General features: G+C 35.0%; 1 pseudogene; it reads left to right on the top strand.

Annotated features, from left to right (window-relative positions):
• The first annotated feature begins 3156 nt into the window (after positions 1-3156).
• On the top strand, positions 3157-9599 carry LOC100807647 (4-hydroxy-tetrahydrodipicolinate reductase-like; annotated as a pseudogene).
• The last annotated feature ends 7964 nt before the right edge of the window (positions 9600-17563 follow it).

Below are 17563 nucleotides of genomic sequence, written 5' to 3'. Positions count from 1 at the left end.
AGGCAAGACAAAGGATTGTTTGAAGTGTTGTCAAGACCTGGTTGAAATGGGTATACGAGAGCAGTTGCATCCGATATCACACGATCAACGAACGTATCTACCACCAACATGTCATACAATGTCAACAATAGAGAAAATAAGTTTTTGTCAATGTCTGCGGAGTCTAAAAGTCCCACAAGGATACTCTTCAAATATTAAGTGCCTTGTATCCGTCAATGATTTGAAATTGGTTGGCTTGAAATCTCATGATTGTCATGTGTTAATGCAACAACTATTGCCTGTAGCCATTCGCAGTATCTTGCCTGACAAAGTTAGGGTAGCCATAACTCGTTTGTGCTTTATTTTTAATGCTATTTGTAGTAAAGTTATTGACCCTTGACAATTGGATGATTTGGAGAATAAGGCTGCCATTGTCCTTTGTCAAATGGAGATGTATTTTCCTCCATCATTTTTTTGACATAATGGTTCACTTAATAGTTCATCTTGTGAGGGAAATCCGATTGTGTGACCTTTTTTTTTTTTACAGTGGATGTATCCAGTTGAGCGGTACATGAAGGTCTTAAAGGGTTATACCAAGAATCAATACCGACCAGAAGCTTCCAATTTTGAAAGGTACATTGCTGAAGAATGTATTGAGTTTTGTTCCCAGTACATTGGAACAGTTAAATCTGTCGGGATTCTTGAAACTTGTTATGACCAGACATGAGGAGGTAAGGATACACGAGGATACAATGCTATCACAATGACTCGATAGAAGGTCTCACAAGCGCATATATTAAACAACACAATAGAGGTGTTTTTGTACATAGAAACCCACAAAAAATTTCTTAGAGTTAGACATCCAAAAATGAACATGATGAGGATGTTGCAAGAGCACAATAAAACTATCATTAAATGGTTTAGAGAAACAATATTAGCTAATGACAATGCTTCAAAAACATTAAGATTGTTAGTTGTTGGGCCAAATCTCAATGTCCCTACTTGGAAGGGATATGATATCAAGTCATAGGATGATAAAAGTACCGTGCAGAACAGTGGGGTCAATGTTCATACTGATTCCGATCACTTTTGTAGTGCATCAGACAATAATTTGATTCGAACTTCCATGCCTTACTTTGGAGTCATTGAACAAATTTGGGAACTTGATTACAGTGAATTTAGAGTGCCTGTGTTTAAGTGTAATTGGGTCAATGCGAATACTGGTGTGCATCAAGATCAACTGGGATTTGCTTTAGTTGACCTTAATAAGGTTGCTTACATGGACGAACCTTTCATTATGGCAGAACAAGCCAGACAGGTCTTTTACGTCAAAGATCCATGTGATTCAAGATTGTTAGTGGTTTTACAAGGAAGAGCAAGTGGTATCAGTCATGAAAATGATGATTCAACGCTTGACATTTGTGAGACGCCTGCTTTTTGCAAACGAATGCCTTCTATTAATGAACACAACGACGTTGATGATGTACATGCATTCCGTACTGATCATGATGAAGGGTTATGGGAGAATATTCCTATGTAACTGCATTATATGAAAGTAATGTATACTATATTGCATTACTTGTAACCTATTTTTTTAATGTCAATATTTACAATTTATTATGTATATATATTTGTAATCGATTTACTTTAATGAATTTGTTTTATTTGCACAGGGTCATGGGATCACCGCCAAGCTCCCCTCCGTATTCAGATGGTCATTCACAGGCTGTGTCTAAGAGAAGTAGACAATCCACATGACTCAGAAGGTTGACTTTAAGAACTTTAGATCAGCCTAGACCAACGGTTAACATCAATCTTACAACTGGGAGAGGATCAGACCCACATAAAGAGAAGTTCCACAACTATTTGGAGGTAGTAGCTCGAGAAAAGATCCCAATTATACATAGCAATTGGATAGATGTACCGAAATCTTTAAAGGAGCTAGTGTGGGACGACATCTTGGTAAGTCCACTTAATGGGGAAGTGTATTTAATTTTCTATTATGAACACTTAAAAATGTTGACATCCAAATTTGTTATGAAGGACAAATTTGATATCCCAGAAGTAGCAAATGCCAAGAAGAAGGTCATGTCAATAGTGGCCACTAGATGGAGACAATTTAAGTCTCAGTTGACCACCAAATTTATGTATGCTAACAATGAGAGACACGATAAAGAGGATCCTTCTGTAAAATATGGTATAGATCCACAAACTTGGGAGAATTTGCTATAGCCCAGAAGACACCTAATTGGTAGGTTAGATGTGGATGTCTTTAAATTTTTATTTTCAATTTAATTATATGATTTCATTTTAATTAATTTGATGGAAATTATATATTATGCATGATAGCGAATCAAGAAACGAGCACAAGAAATTCACAAACACAATGACTATCCTCGTTTACTGTCTCGTGGGGGGATATGATTTGCTTGAAAAGAAGTAGTTAGATGAGAAAATTAAGAAAACAAAATAGGAGGCAATGCTAACTAAGAATACGCCATAGATTGACGACCCCCCATTACCCATCGAAAGACATGTTAATTGGAAGTTGGCCCTTATAAAGCGATATAAGCAGATGACATCTCAAGCAGCACAGGAAATATCTGATAAAATTGTGAGAGCATCTTTCATATTTTATTTGACTAAATTTGTTATTTTTTTTAAAATAGTGTGATTGCGAGTTTATGCTTGATATAGGACTCATTAGAAGAACAGACATCACAGGGTTCCTTTGTTCCCTAAGGTCGTGACAACATACTGAACACTGCCATTGGGCGATCGGAGCATGGAGGTCGTGTTCATTCAGCGGGATTTGGTGTGACAATATCTCAATACTATGGAAGGGCATCACGTGGCTCAAGAACCTCCTCCACATCCATCAGCCAACAATAGTTTGCTGAGATAATTGGAAGCCTTAAGGAAGAGTGGAGGAATAAGATTATAGTAAACCTTAAGGAAGAAATGAGGAATTAAATTGAGGAAGAAAACAAGTGGACTCTAGAGAAAATGAAATAGGAGTTGAAGAAGGCCATCAAAATAGAGTTGTCTCAGAGGGGATCATAGTACACACCCCCGATTGATGTGGATAAGCAAGTATTAGGTGCACACATCAGCACAAAGGGTAGCAATGCTGTCAATGCATTAAGGGAAGAACATGATGCTAATATTATATCGACTATGGGGTTGTATGTGCAAGGTGATAATTGTACATTCTTGATGGTCTTGGGAAACATATATGATGAGGGGTCTACCATACACAACGTCACTTATGTAGATGATGTGGTAAGAGTTAGTGTTAAAAAAATTTATGACGGTGATGATGAAGTCCCGTTTCTGACGTCAAAAATTAAGTATGTCAGGTAGGCCCTTGACACATTCATTGCATGCCCAACAAATCTTGTCAAAGTTGTATCACATGAGGTAATTTTTATTATGTTTTACATGTATTAAGACAATCGTAGATTGATATAAATTAGTTACTAACATTACTTTAATTCTTCTTTTCATTCTTCATATAGGATTCACATGTTACTCCTAAGAAAGTGGCTGAACATGTTCAAAGGTCGAATGATGTTGGTACAAAGGATCCATTGCGTCAGTTGATTAGGACCCTGTATGACATTTATGTCAAGTTTGTTTAGTTATTGTCAGATGGGAGTAAATTTGGGATTCCAAATGCGGTTGCATCGTTCTTCTTAACATATTTTGATGTAAATGAAATAATATCAAGTGACAAATGTCTAAACATAGTTGCACTGTAGTTGTGGATGATGTAAGTACATTCTATATCATTGACTATTAATTAATATTGGTTATAACATACATGATTTTCAATTTTTCATTTCAAATGATGAAAATAGGTTTATGGATGAGTGGAGTTCGACCTTGGGTCATGGTTCAGTGTATGGATTCTTTGAGCCTTAATCCATACACAATGCAAAGGACAGACGTGCTGAATGTCAACATTACGTTGAAACATGGGTTAAGGAATTCCAACGAGAGGTCTACTTAGGAGCTTTTTGAATCAGTAAGTAAAATTAATCAAATGCATGTATAAAATGTTTGTATTTTACGTACCTAATTATTTTCAAATGTAGGGCCCATTGACAGCTGGTTGTTTTGTGTCCTATGGAGGATGTTGTCGTTTGGTTTTGTTCATTGCATAAGAAGCCTAACATTCATATCAAAGCTACAGTTAACAAGTTAAGTATTATATCGTAAGTCATTTAATATATTATGTACATCGACACATTAATATTTTTCTGCTCGTTTACATGTTGATGTTTTTTATTAAGGAGTGCAATGAAAACATTAAAGAGTAGTTTGGATGGTCATATTGATAAAGTTGCAATGCAGTGGGTTGAAATAAAGGTTAGTCATATAATGAATGTTTATTTCCGACTGCTGATGTTTGTTAAGGTTGTAATTGTCTTATTCAATCATTTTTATATTGAATATAGATTCACGTTCAAACCGGTGGGTATGAGTGTGGCTATTATGTTATGCATTGGATGTGGAACATAGTAAGCGGGGGGTTGATTGGAGCATGGTATATTTACATTTAAGAAAAAATTAATTGTTGACTATCACTTTTTTTTCATTTCACATGTAGGTCACTATTTTCTATACTTTAAATTTTGTAGTGGTTTGGTGATAGCACGCCATTAGACATCGAGAGCATGACAAAAATTCGCAAGAAATGGGCAACATATTTTTTAAAAGTTAAAAACATCTAATGTAAATACCTTTAGATAAGATAGGAAGAACCACTGCGGTGCATTCGATGTTTAACGTACTTGTTATAAACAAGTTTGTACAATTATTGACAATTTTTTGAGAATTAGTATACAAATTTCTTTATTTCATTTTCTCTGCAACAAAGCCCTTGGACAATGCATTGCTATCGCAATTGGTAGGTGCGTCAATAGGATCAGTTATTTTTGTGCGACCAAACAGCCCATTTTGCAGGTCATTGTGTAGCTGAGGATGTCCATAGTGCCGATGATAGCTCAATTGACATCAAGAAATATGAGGTTCCACAACTACATTCATGTATGTTCATATGAAGCTGCTATTTATAATTTGTGTTTATTACTAATTTTTGAACTAATTCATACTATAAATTATATCTTAACATGTCCTTGCTGCATCAAAATTACTTATGTGCTGGATGGATGGAGCATTGTCTATGCGTTTCTAAGTTCAGCAAGTGCCTCGTTATTGGAAAGAGGTACATGTCTATCTAAACGATTATAAGTTCAACAAATTATATATAGGGAATGAGGATACGTTTATGCAAATTATATGTGGGGAATGAGGATACATTTGTGGAAATATAGCTATGGCTGATGTTGATGTTTAGGTTCTTAATTTTGTGTTAATATTGAGTACATAAAGTTGTTTCTTACACATGCGTGTCAAATAGGAACATGGTTACAAAGCTTCATCATAGCCTTATCTTTGTTGTTGAAGGTTCTTTTAATATAAGTTTTTGGTTGAAATAGATTTTATTAGCATAAGTTTTTCTAACAATACTTAGGCTTCCCTAATGCAGGATTCACATTAATGGAGTGGGATAAGTCCCATTTTGGTGCTTGTTGGTGTAGTGGTAATGCTTATATTCTTATGCATGTACATGTATCTTTAGATATGTTATAAGTTGTTTAACAGATCTTATTATGGGTTTTTAGGGGTGACTTTCCCAAGTTGGGTCATGGTGATCATAGTGACTTGCTTATTGATCATCTCGTTCAAGCTTTAACATACTAATGATACAACAAATTTACTATGGGGACAATCATTAGCTGACACTTACCGTGGACAGGCTGATGGTTTTGGTTTGTGTAACAGGTTGTGATTAATGGAGCAACCAAGGAAATAGGAAAGGTAGCAGTAGTGGCAGTGACTAAGGCATGTAGAATAGAGGTAGCAGGAACGGTGGATACTTGTCATATTGGGGAAAACATTAGAAAGGTTTTTTTTCTTATTTTTTATTTGCCTTTGGTGTCATTATCCAAACCAAATTAATTGTTATGTTGTCCTTAATCTATTTTTATATTGTTTCTAATTATTTTAGATATGTGGCACGGAAGAGCTCCTTCAAATACCCATCATAAATGACCTTACTATGATTTTGGGCTCCATATCTCAGGTAACAAAGTTGGTGTTTTTTTTCTTAATCCATTTTCTTGAATAATGTTTTGAATGACAATTTATAGTCCAAGGTAGCAAGAGTTGTAGTTGATTTCACTGACCCTTCCTCTGTATATGACAATGTGAAACAAATTTGATTTCTGGCTAGCTACAAATTTACCTAGAAGGAATGTGGCCTTAGCATATATAAATTATTTATGTTTAGAAAAATGTGTATCTTATGTCCATAAATTTAGAAATACATTATTATTTTTAAAGACATGTTTCATAGCAAATGAAAACAACTTCGACTGTAAGCTAGGATAGTTGAACACTATATTGAAGACTAGCCTCTGAAGTTATAAGTGTGACATTAGACTTTGTATTTTGACATGTGCGAAGTGTTTGTTAATCATCAATTGATTCTTCATTAGGCAACAACATTTGGCATGAAGAGCATAGTTTACGTGCCCTGAATCAAATTAGACACGGTAGCTGCACTATCTGCATTTTGCGACAAGGCCAACATGGTGATCACGGGGTGAGACAAATAACAACAATACAATGTTTACTTGACAATATTTCTGTTCTCCTTTCTATTTTATGGTCTGTTTCGTTATTTTCACACTTCATAGTCCATATTTGAATAGAAAATGTTGTAATTTTAATTAGTCTAAATTTGAAACTTGCTACTACGAGATTGTTTTTTGCGTTTTGTGGCATATTATTTAACTTTTATGTGAGGGTGTCTTGGTTGCACCAAACCTTTCCATCGGATCAATATTATTGCAACAACTTGCGATTTTAGCTTCTTTCCATTACAACAATATCGAAATTGTGGAATCTAGGGCCAATGCAAATGTAAGATTTTTTTATGTTTAGCTATGGCCATAAAGATAGGCCAAATGAGTGTGAGTAAGGGAATTGTGGGGATGAGGAGTTGATTCAGGGATCAAAATGGGGTGGCTATATGATGCGTATGATGCGCCATTTGGTATCATACTGAGGTGATGTATTCCAACTCAATGGGTGCAAATAAGGGTGCTCAGTGACCAAGAGAGTCACAACCTGTAGGTGCAGCCAGGGTTTATAAGGAGAATGATGCTCCAGAGCAGATAAGGAAAAACCATGGGTGCTGTCATATGGCCCAAGAGAGTTTGGCTATCTTGCTACCTTGAAATTTGGGAGTTTGTGGATTGAAGTCTTGTGTACTAGTAAGGGAATTGTGTATGTTGTTGGGTGGTACAGACATACATAGAGTAGCTGGAAGAATGTCAAGGGGCCAAAAATGTCAAGGGTACTAGTAAGACAGGAGATGGAAGACATTAAGAACTGCATATGTGTGAGAATGCCAAAGGGTCCTTCAATTATTTTGAGCCAAAGATTTTCAAGACTGTCGATGTGAGTACTACTTGTTTAAGATCTTTGGTTGAGTTGAACTAAGTTGTTTCAAATTTTGATTCTCTTTATGTGTTTATTTGTATCAAAATGAGACCTTAATAAGCTTTAACTTAAAAAAGGTTAAAATATGTTGCATTATTTTTTATTCATATCTTCATAGACAGAAAGGTAACATGTTATGGAAATTAATAGAATGTTGGAAAGCCACCTTAATTGCAATCACCCCTAGCCTTCCTTAATTGCGACTCTTAGAGTTGGTTGTCAATGTGGGGCTATCTATGAACCAGAGAAAGGCTAAGTGAAGCATTGTGTAGTGTGCATCCATTGAGACATCGACTCTTGGGGGTTATGATCCCACTTGAACTAGAGATAAGGCCTAAATAGTGCTTATAGAACTTGGGCAGTCCTTACCTTAGAAGCTAGTTTTTATGGAGTTGAGTTACGCCCTAAGCCCAAGTTCTAATTGGATATCAGATTTTATCTTAGATTCATTAGTGAGCAGCATGCTTTTCCACACTCTAGGCCTATATCCCAAGGTGTGAGAGGGTATGTTGGAAAATTGCCTTAATTGTGGCCTAGAGTACAAAGTTAGTTGCTAATGTCTCAGAAAGGCCAAACCATGAAAGGGTTGACCAAAAAGGCTAAGTGAAGCATAATAGTGTACAACCATTAGGAGGTCGACTCTTAGGGGGTTTAAAGGTTACATCAACTAGAGATAAGGCCTAAGTAGTACTTATAAAGCTTGGACAGTCCTCACACTATAAGCCGGTATTGTGGGGTTAAGTTAGGCCCTAAGCCCAAATTCTAAGCAACATGGCTAGTTAAAACTGGTAAATACAATTCTAGTTGCATAGGGAAAAAGGTTTACAAGTTAAGAACAAATAGGTTAATAGTACTTAATTGCCTAAAGTATCACATAAAGACCCAAACTTACCAGTCCGAGCAGGTCTGAAGCTTGAAATATATTTCCTGTAATGAAAGTATAAAAAATGAGTAAGGTGAGTCGGAAAGCCTTTAATATATTTACTATAGAAGGATATTGAAAGGGGGCAAAAAAACAACATAAAAAACATAATTAAAAGCAAACCATTTAGTAGAGTTGCGGTGTTCATAATTCTTTATCTTGTCTTCCAATTGAAGGGCTTCTAACACATAAGTTATATACACACTACAAGGATGTGAAAGAAGTAAATTAAGAGATAAAACCAAAAAATTAAGCTGTAATATATACCTAGGCAATAAACTGTTGTGATGCTGTGAAAATGTCAGACAATGCCAACAAACAAAAAGAATTAATAATCAACCCATCAAAGCTAGTATAAATTATATGCATAAAAATATTTCAGTAAGTGAAAGTCTTTTCTACAACCTGATCTCTTCAATATATGTGGCAAGTAGAGATATGTTTCCTCATTAGATACCGCTAGAAAGCCATGTTTTACAAGGTCTTTCCTATTCTTACAAGCTAGGAACCAAAGATAAAATTGTTCTTCATTCAAGTATAACCAATTAACCAGAGCCATTACAAGAAGGCTAAAAAGTGGATATGGGTACTGCTAATAAAGTAACATGTGTGGTCCATGTAAGAAAGGGAGTTTTTATATTAATTGAACATGACTAAACAGTGGGAATTTTCATTATAAAACCTAAATTGTTTTTTTCAAAATATCTCGAGAATAATGGTTGCATACATTATAAATTGTTTGACGGGTTGAGATTTTTCTTTTTATAGTTTTTATATGTATTTTCTCAAGGAAACAGTAATAATAATTCTATCACACTGGAAAAGACATTGTTGAGATTTGTGTTTTGACTTGGGAAGAGAAACATGTAAAAGATTGGTTTGATGTGATTAAAATTTAAGAAGAATAAAGTTCCCTTTAGGAGAAACATTATACTGTTTTATTATTACGCCCCTTTCAAACATGCCTATGGTGCTACTTTCTTTCTTGGATCAAGTGGTTATAGAAGGAGAGAGAAGGAATAATTGTAGTGGTCAATATGATCAAATTTGCAATGCACAGTTACCTCGAGCACTTGATCCCTACTCTGTTCCATCAGAAGAGCTTTCCACTTCTTTGGGGTAGGCAATTTTTTTTCTTTTGTCTAAGGTTTATGTGCATACATAATGCATTTTTACAAGTGCTTTGGGTAGGCAATACTTCATTTTATTATTAAAATTGCAATGTATCTTCATATCCTATTTCAGTTACTTCATCTAGTGGTAATAAATCCTTATTGTTTCATACATTAGAAGTTTGAATATTCTTGTAAGTTGTTATATTGTAATTGGTTATTTTCATGTTTTGTATTTTGCAAAGCAGAAACATGGTGGAACTTATAAATCTTGTTCACAAGTTGGCTGCCTTGGCACTTCATAACTCAGGTTTTGCGGTAAGCATCATATTAGTGTCCAAGCAATTGATTATTGTTTCCTTTAAAAATATGTCTTATGATGTATTCAAAATATTCGTTGTAGGATGGTTATCTTGTCCATCTTTATTTGATGGCTACTGATAAAAAAAAAAACTTCATTTGATGGCTGTTGAATATTAATATAGCAATAAAATTTCCAGGGATGTAATAATTGAATTCTCAAAGGAAGGTCAAGTATTAGGAAACCTTTTGTTTGAGTTATTATCAGAAGCACTTGGACTCAAGCCTGATCATCTTAAAGACATGGATTATGCAAAGGGACACTTAATTTTTTGTTACTACTATCCATCATGTCTTGAGCTTGAACTGACTATGGGAACCAAGAGCCATACAGATCTTGATTTCCTCACATTTTTGCTTCAATATCATGTTGGTGGACTACAAGTTTTGGTCCATAATCATTGAATTGATATGCCCCATATTCCTAGAGCACTAGTTGTAAACATTGGAGATCTACTACATGTAAGTTAGATACTCAATTTAATTTAAGTGTCTTGATTAGCATACAACCTCAATGTCAATTTACTACACTACAAAGGATGATTAACACAATAACATTAGGTAAAAGTGTATATCCATGTTGCCTTAAACTTTGTACATTCATATCTTTGTTTTTACTTTCATTTTTTTCTTCTCAGTTCATTCCACTATGCACTGTTCGAGCATAACATTGAGGATTTGATGGTTAACTTTGCATATATTCAATAACCATAACCAGTTGTTGTTTAGAATCAAAATCATTGTATTGAGGAAGGTTACATTTATCACTTTGCAAGGAATTTTTCAATTCAATTATCATTTGGTGCATCTAACCAATTTGTGCTTTAAGCTACCTAGCTTTATGAGTTGAGGAAGGTTCCTTAGATAGATTATAGTTTTTGAAAATAAAGATGTTGACGTCCCAATAGGAAAGTTTTGGCCAAAGGGCCCACGATGGTTCAATCAATAACATCAATGGAGATAAAAGTACAAAAGAAACGTTGGTTGAAAAAGAAGCAATACTGCTCGATCCATTTCTCCTGAATGAAACTTTTTACCTGAAGAATTTTAGATTAGATTAAATATTATAGGCCCACTAGATTCATTGTTCTGTATATATTATAATTTGCTTTCAAAAAGTTCCTAGTACAAATATTATATGAATCCAATAAGAAATTTAATTGATTAAATAAATGAGAAAACTTCATTAATTTAACCTCTGATTCAATATTTGAATGCAGCATCTACGATGGTTGTTACCTTAATAGCCGTCGTAGAATGCTTGCATTTTACGACGCCTTTTAACTAGAAACCATTTTAGAATACAAACATGCTATGAAGGTTATTAGTTAAACCCCGTCGTAGAATGCTTCCATTCTACAATGGCTTTTAACTAAAACTCCTTGTAGAATGCAAGCAATTTACGACGTCTTTTAACAAGAACCCGTCGTAGAATGCTTGCATTGTAAAACAGGTTCTTGTCAAAAGACGTCGTAAAATGCTTGCATTCTACGACAATTTTTTCTTAAAACCCGTCATAGAATGCAAGCATTCTACGATGACTTTAATTAAAATGTGTCTTCGAATTGAGTCTATGTAGAAGTCGACTGTTAGGGGACCATCGTGCACTTTCCACGATGCGGCCTTCAAAGACGGTTGGCAACTGTTGTAGAATCCTCCATTCCATTGTCATAGAAACATCGCTTTCTAGTCATGAACCTTGCTCATCTTTGAAGCACCATCTTGATAGAACTCTTGCACCACACAAAGGGAAAAATCAATTTCTTAATAAGTTCCAGGCGATTGGAATCAAGATTTTGGTTCATCGATGATCCGCATGTGATTGAATCTGATGCTATGATTTCTTTAAATCGAAATCGATTAGCTTCACGGGAAACAATGGCATCCCAATGCTACACTCGACCTATGCAAACATGGGTTTAGTTTCAAGAAGCACAACACCCTAACATCGACATAGACAATACGAAGTGGTGAACGTACCAGCAACCTGCACAAGGACGTTGGTCTCGCCAACTCATGTGCCCCATGCACACCAAATCGGTATCTCTGACTTACAGAGAACCTGCACATTACGGAGTCAACTTTGCACCACATATTTTGACACATGATATCCTCGGTCAATTAGTCTTGAACGATTGCGCAAAGGTACACATATTTTGCCAATATAATAATACTCCTAAGTACCATGCAATGGTCTATGAGAATATTATGTTTTTATAATATGCCAAATCAATATTTTCAAGAGTAGCATCTTATCATTCGTATGCTATATCATAATATATCATAAAAAGCCAATTGCCAAAAAGGGAAAAGTGCCTATAATAGACGATGGCATGACAATAATGCCTTATGCCCAAAAAGTATCATGCACCTGATATTTTTGTATTAAATTATTTATGAAAATAAAATGTTATGATGCCATGACATCATATACAATTGTACAAGGGCATACAAAATTCATATATCATGTTACATGCTTATTTATGAGGATGTCCTATAGAGAATAAAAAATAGCTAAATAATCAATATTATAGATGACCTTGTTCACTACTGTTAAAATGTTGATGAACCAGAGGTGCATACAAAATATATATTGGTGTATGGAATCCATAAAAAGCATGATTTTATGTTACACCATTGCATGCATAATATGTCATGTCATATATATGAATGCTAAAAAGCATATTAATATTGACTTAGAAAAAGACACCGTGTGCATGACATAGGGACACATAGGCTTGAGAAATCACAAGTCTGCATAATAATACTACATTGCGAAAAGCATAAATCCTAGAGTAAATAAATACTCACGTGCAAAAAGGCACGATTTAGACAAGAGTCCATGAGTTTTAAATTTCATCATGAACATAAATAAATGTTATATCATGTCACATTACATCAAGACACCATGTCATTCTATGCCATTATATAAATGGTGGGAGGTGATGTGGTCTATCTAAATTTAAAACTAACTTTGTCATCTAAATATGTCATGAGCAACATGATGTCTTACATGGGGTATAGTTAACTCATCATTTAGACACTCACATGATGAGAACTTGAATTTTCATGTACAAAAGCAAGATTCTTACTATTACATGTTTTGTGGAGAAAGATGCATATATAATTCAATTTAATGTGCATGTTATATGATGTACCCCACATATATTGTGAACATGGTATTGCCACTACTAGAAAAAGGATCTTTGACGACAGTTTTTTGGAACATTCAACGATAATTTTGAACTGTCTTTGAAGTCAACGTCATGGAAAATCAAGACTTTTGACAACGGTTTCTAAAAAAAACCTTCTTAGGAAAATTATCATTCCAAGACGGTTTTTAGGCAAATAACACTCTTAGAAGGGTACCTTTCTAGCACAATTTTCAAGTCAAAACCATCTCAGAATGTATTTTTAAAAAAATATAAAAATTGAGGATTCTAAGACGATTTTTACGTGAAAATCGTCTTAGAATGTCTTCCTTTTTTTAAAAAAAAATATGAGGATTCTAAGATGATTTTTCTAAAAATCGTCTTAAAAAGTAAACTTTCTAAGGCGGTTCTCTGAATAACCGCCTTAGATTTTTTTTTTTTTTAAAAAAAAAGAATTTAAAAAAATTAGAAGATTCTAATACGATTTTTCAGAAAATTGTCTTAGAAAATAGTAGACTTTTTAAGATAGTTCTCTTAATAGCTGTCTTAGAATGTATTTTTTTTAAAAAAAAAATATAAAAAATTAAGAGACCATTTTACTAATACAAAATAGATTTATTTTACATATAAAATGATTGTAATTAAATCCATAAACATTCAAAATGTTATGCCAGTAACTAAATGATTTCCCAATATTCATTAACAAATTAAAAATTTAAATCACAAACATAATTATATATATATATATATATATATTTGTGAAACAATATTATATCATTGATTATGCATATATTCAATATTAAAGAAAGTTAGAAAGCCTTGGACAACTGCAAAAATTTGAATCAATAAGCACATAATAGTTTAATACAAACTAATGGCCATTACTACATATTCAACTAATCAAGATATAATAGTTAAGTTATTCGCATTCATAGACCACAAGAGATGTAAAGAGATAAGTCATAAAGAAGTTCATGAAGGACTACAAGTACTACTTTTCACCATGGAAGACAAAGGATATAAAGCAAAAACAAAAAAGAAGAGGTTGATCTGTGTTTTATCAACATAATTGGGTGATGCAAAACACACTACTATAAAACATGCCTTTTATGTCAGTTATATTCAACATACAACGTCAGTTACGAGACGTTGTCAAAGTGGACGTCGTAAAAAGTATTGGGGTCTACGACGACGGTTCCATATAACCATATTAGAATGACGTACATTCTAAGATGGTCTCAGAGACAAAACCGTCTTAGAATATAGTACATTCTAAGACGATCCTGGAGCCGAGACCGTCTACCACATTCTAAGACGATCTTGGTGCCGAGACCGTCTTAGAATATACGACATTCTAAGACAATTTTCGACAGAACTATCTTAGAATGTGTATTTTTTTAAATGCCATTTGTTTTCATTGCCACCTATATTACAATCATTCAGGCCAATACATTTTAATTAATTTCCAGCTATAAAGGTCAATCATTTTACTCTGTTCAGTAACAACATTTTTAATAGAAAGTGGGTCTTTTAACTCTGCAGTGGAAAAATGAATTACATCACCTTTAAAGGAAGGGGTTTTCTATGTTGTAACTTTTTCATTCCTGCTCCCACCTAGATCAGCTTTATTCCCCTCTTGTGAAGCAGTTAATTTCGTTCACAAAATGATATTCTTCAAATTTATGAGGTATTCATGTACGAAAACTACAAATTTGAGATTAAATGAAGTTTATAGGCTTATCAGTTTTAGCTTTTTTTTTCTTTTCTTTTCTGATGACACTCCAATTTATAGCAGCATAAAATCAACTTTAACAAATATAGTATTATCTAGATTTCAAATTTCCATACCTGAATGTTATAGTCCTTCAGAGTTCTCATGATGTCATAAAGAAGACCTTTGTGGTCTTGGCACATAATTTGGACAAGAGTGTGAGCGAGACTAAGCAAGTTGTCCATTATGATAGAAACATAATTTGATCTGAGAGTTCCACCTCGAGCCAAATCAGGCAATTTCAAATCAAAGACATCTTCTGTGATTGCAGTTGGAAGGAATGGAGGTGCTTGGGAACAAGCTGTAATTTCAGGGCAAACCAATTCAATGTCAATAGACATGATGGCATCTCCCATAATCTCAGCTAAGTGTTCAATTGTTTCATCCTTTTGTGATGTGATTCTGACAAGGAGCAGATCGCTTTATACAGGTTACAGAGTTTGGATGATGCCACTTCCAGAGAGGGAACCCAGAGAGAAGTTCTCACAAAATTTTATCAAATGCCAAAAGTTCCTTATATTGAAAATGAAATCAATACATATAGTGTATCTAAACAAAAAGATAGAAATAGATATGGGCCTTCAAATCAGTTTGGGTCTCTGCCCCTGCCTCTGGGCCTTCATCTTTCTCCACTTCAGCCTTGTTAAGTATGCCTGATACCATTTGTTGGAGGGTATCCACTGACTGTTTGGTCCTACTCCTAGGGTCATAGGTCCCTGTATTTAGGCAATTTTAGGATTCTCATCATTCCCTTCTTCTTGGAAAGCATTTGTCCTCAAATGTTCAAAATCATCACCTGCAACAAATGCAGTCAAGTCAGCAACATTAAATGAAGAACTTACTCCATACTCACTTGGAATATCGATCTTGTAAGCATTGTCATTGATCCTCTCTAGTACTTGGAAAGGTCTGTCTCCTCTAGGTTGAAGTTTGGACTTCCTTTGTTTAGAGAACCCCTCCTTCCTTATGTGTACCCAAACCCAATCACCTAGTTCAAGTACCACTTTCTTCTTGTTCTTGTTGGCTTGCTTGGCATAGCTTTCATTCTTCTTTGCAATTTGAGCCTTCACTTGCTCATGCAATCTTTTCACATACTCAACTTTAGCCTCAGTTTGGCCATCGGTTTAAGGATAACATGTGGTGGAAAAGACAAGCTTTAATCCAACCCTACCCCATAGTGTTCTCCAAAAGTGACTAAGGAACTTGGTGTCTCGGTCTGAAACAATGCTTCTTGGTAGTCCGTGGAGACGCACCACTTCCTTGAAAAATAAATCAATAACATCAGTCTCTTGGGGATTACTTTTGTAAGCTAGCCTGTTAGGCAATGAAGGTCCTGGAAGGAGGTCAATTTGATGTTCTATGCCTCTTGAAGGCGGCAATCCATGAGAAATCTCCTTGGGAAAGACATCTTTAAATTCCTACAATAAGGGTTCAACACTAGGAGAAACAGAAATAGTTAACTTATTAGAATTTTTAGCAGAAACTCTACTGTCTTTGCAGTACAGTAGATAGAGCGGCTCACAAGCAAGTAACACTTTCCTCACTTTACTCGCCTCTGCTACACAATTAAATTTTCTCTTATGTGTATCACTTTTTCTCTCACGTGCATCACTCTTCTTTTTCCTATTCCTCTTTGGTGTTTCACTCTTTTCTTTCTCTTGTTCTCTCTTTTCTTTCATTCTGATTTGGTCATCACACACTTCTCTAGGGGATAGAGGTTTAAGAATAATTTTCTGGTCATGGTGCTGGAAAGAAATCTTGTTGGTGAAGCCATCATGCACTGCTTTGGTGTCATACTACCATGGTCTTCCTAACATTATATGAGTCGCCTCCATTGGAACCACATAACACAACACCCTATCATTGTATCTTCCAATGGTGAGACACACCTCAACCTGCTAAGTCACTTTTACCTCTTCATCTTCACTAAGCCATTGAAGTTTGTATGGCCTAGGATGGGGCTAAGTATCCAAATTCAGTTTGGACACTAACCTGGAACTTGCAATGTTGGTACAGCTTCCTCCATCAATAATTGAAGAGCAAAGCTTATCATTAATTGTACATCTAGTGTGGAAAATATTTTCTCTTTGGGTGTCATCTAGTGGCTGCATCTGACTTCCGAAGAGCCTTCTTACCATTAGCATATCACCCTACATAGCTTCCTCCTTAAGCTCTTCTTCCACTTCTTCTTCACTGATTTCAAATTCATTGGTGATTTCTCCATCTGCCTTCATAATCATGGTCCTCTTGGTTGGATAGTTAGAAGAAATATGTCCTCTGCCTAAGCATTTGAAGCATTTTATGTTTCTGGTACTAGTGTTGGATGATGAGGTAGAATTATGCTTGGTTTCAGCACTGGACACTACTGACTTTCCATGTATACTGGACGAGTTGCCTCCTTCCTTTTTGGATATGTTGGTCCAGTTCTGGTTGAAATTGTTGGATGAGTTCCTTCTTGCTGCAATTTTCCTCTTCAGCTGTTGTTCATCCAATTCCACATACTCCTGTAATTCAACAACATCTCTAATGTCAGGATTTAGGCCACTCAGAAAATGAGCCATTGTGTCCTCAGTTTCCTCTTCAATGTTGGCCCTCACTAGTGCCATCTCCATCTCTTTGTAGTACTCCTCCACAGTCAAACTTTCCTGGGATAGCCTCTTGAGTTTTTGTCGCATGGTTCTATTGTAGCTAG

This window comes from Glycine max, chromosome 1 (assembly GCF_000004515.6).
Source record: "Glycine max cultivar Williams 82 chromosome 1, Glycine_max_v4.0, whole genome shotgun sequence".
Classification (NCBI taxonomy): Eukaryota; Viridiplantae; Streptophyta; class Magnoliopsida; order Fabales; family Fabaceae; genus Glycine; species Glycine max.
This window is presented reverse-complemented; position numbering and strand designations above follow the sequence as displayed.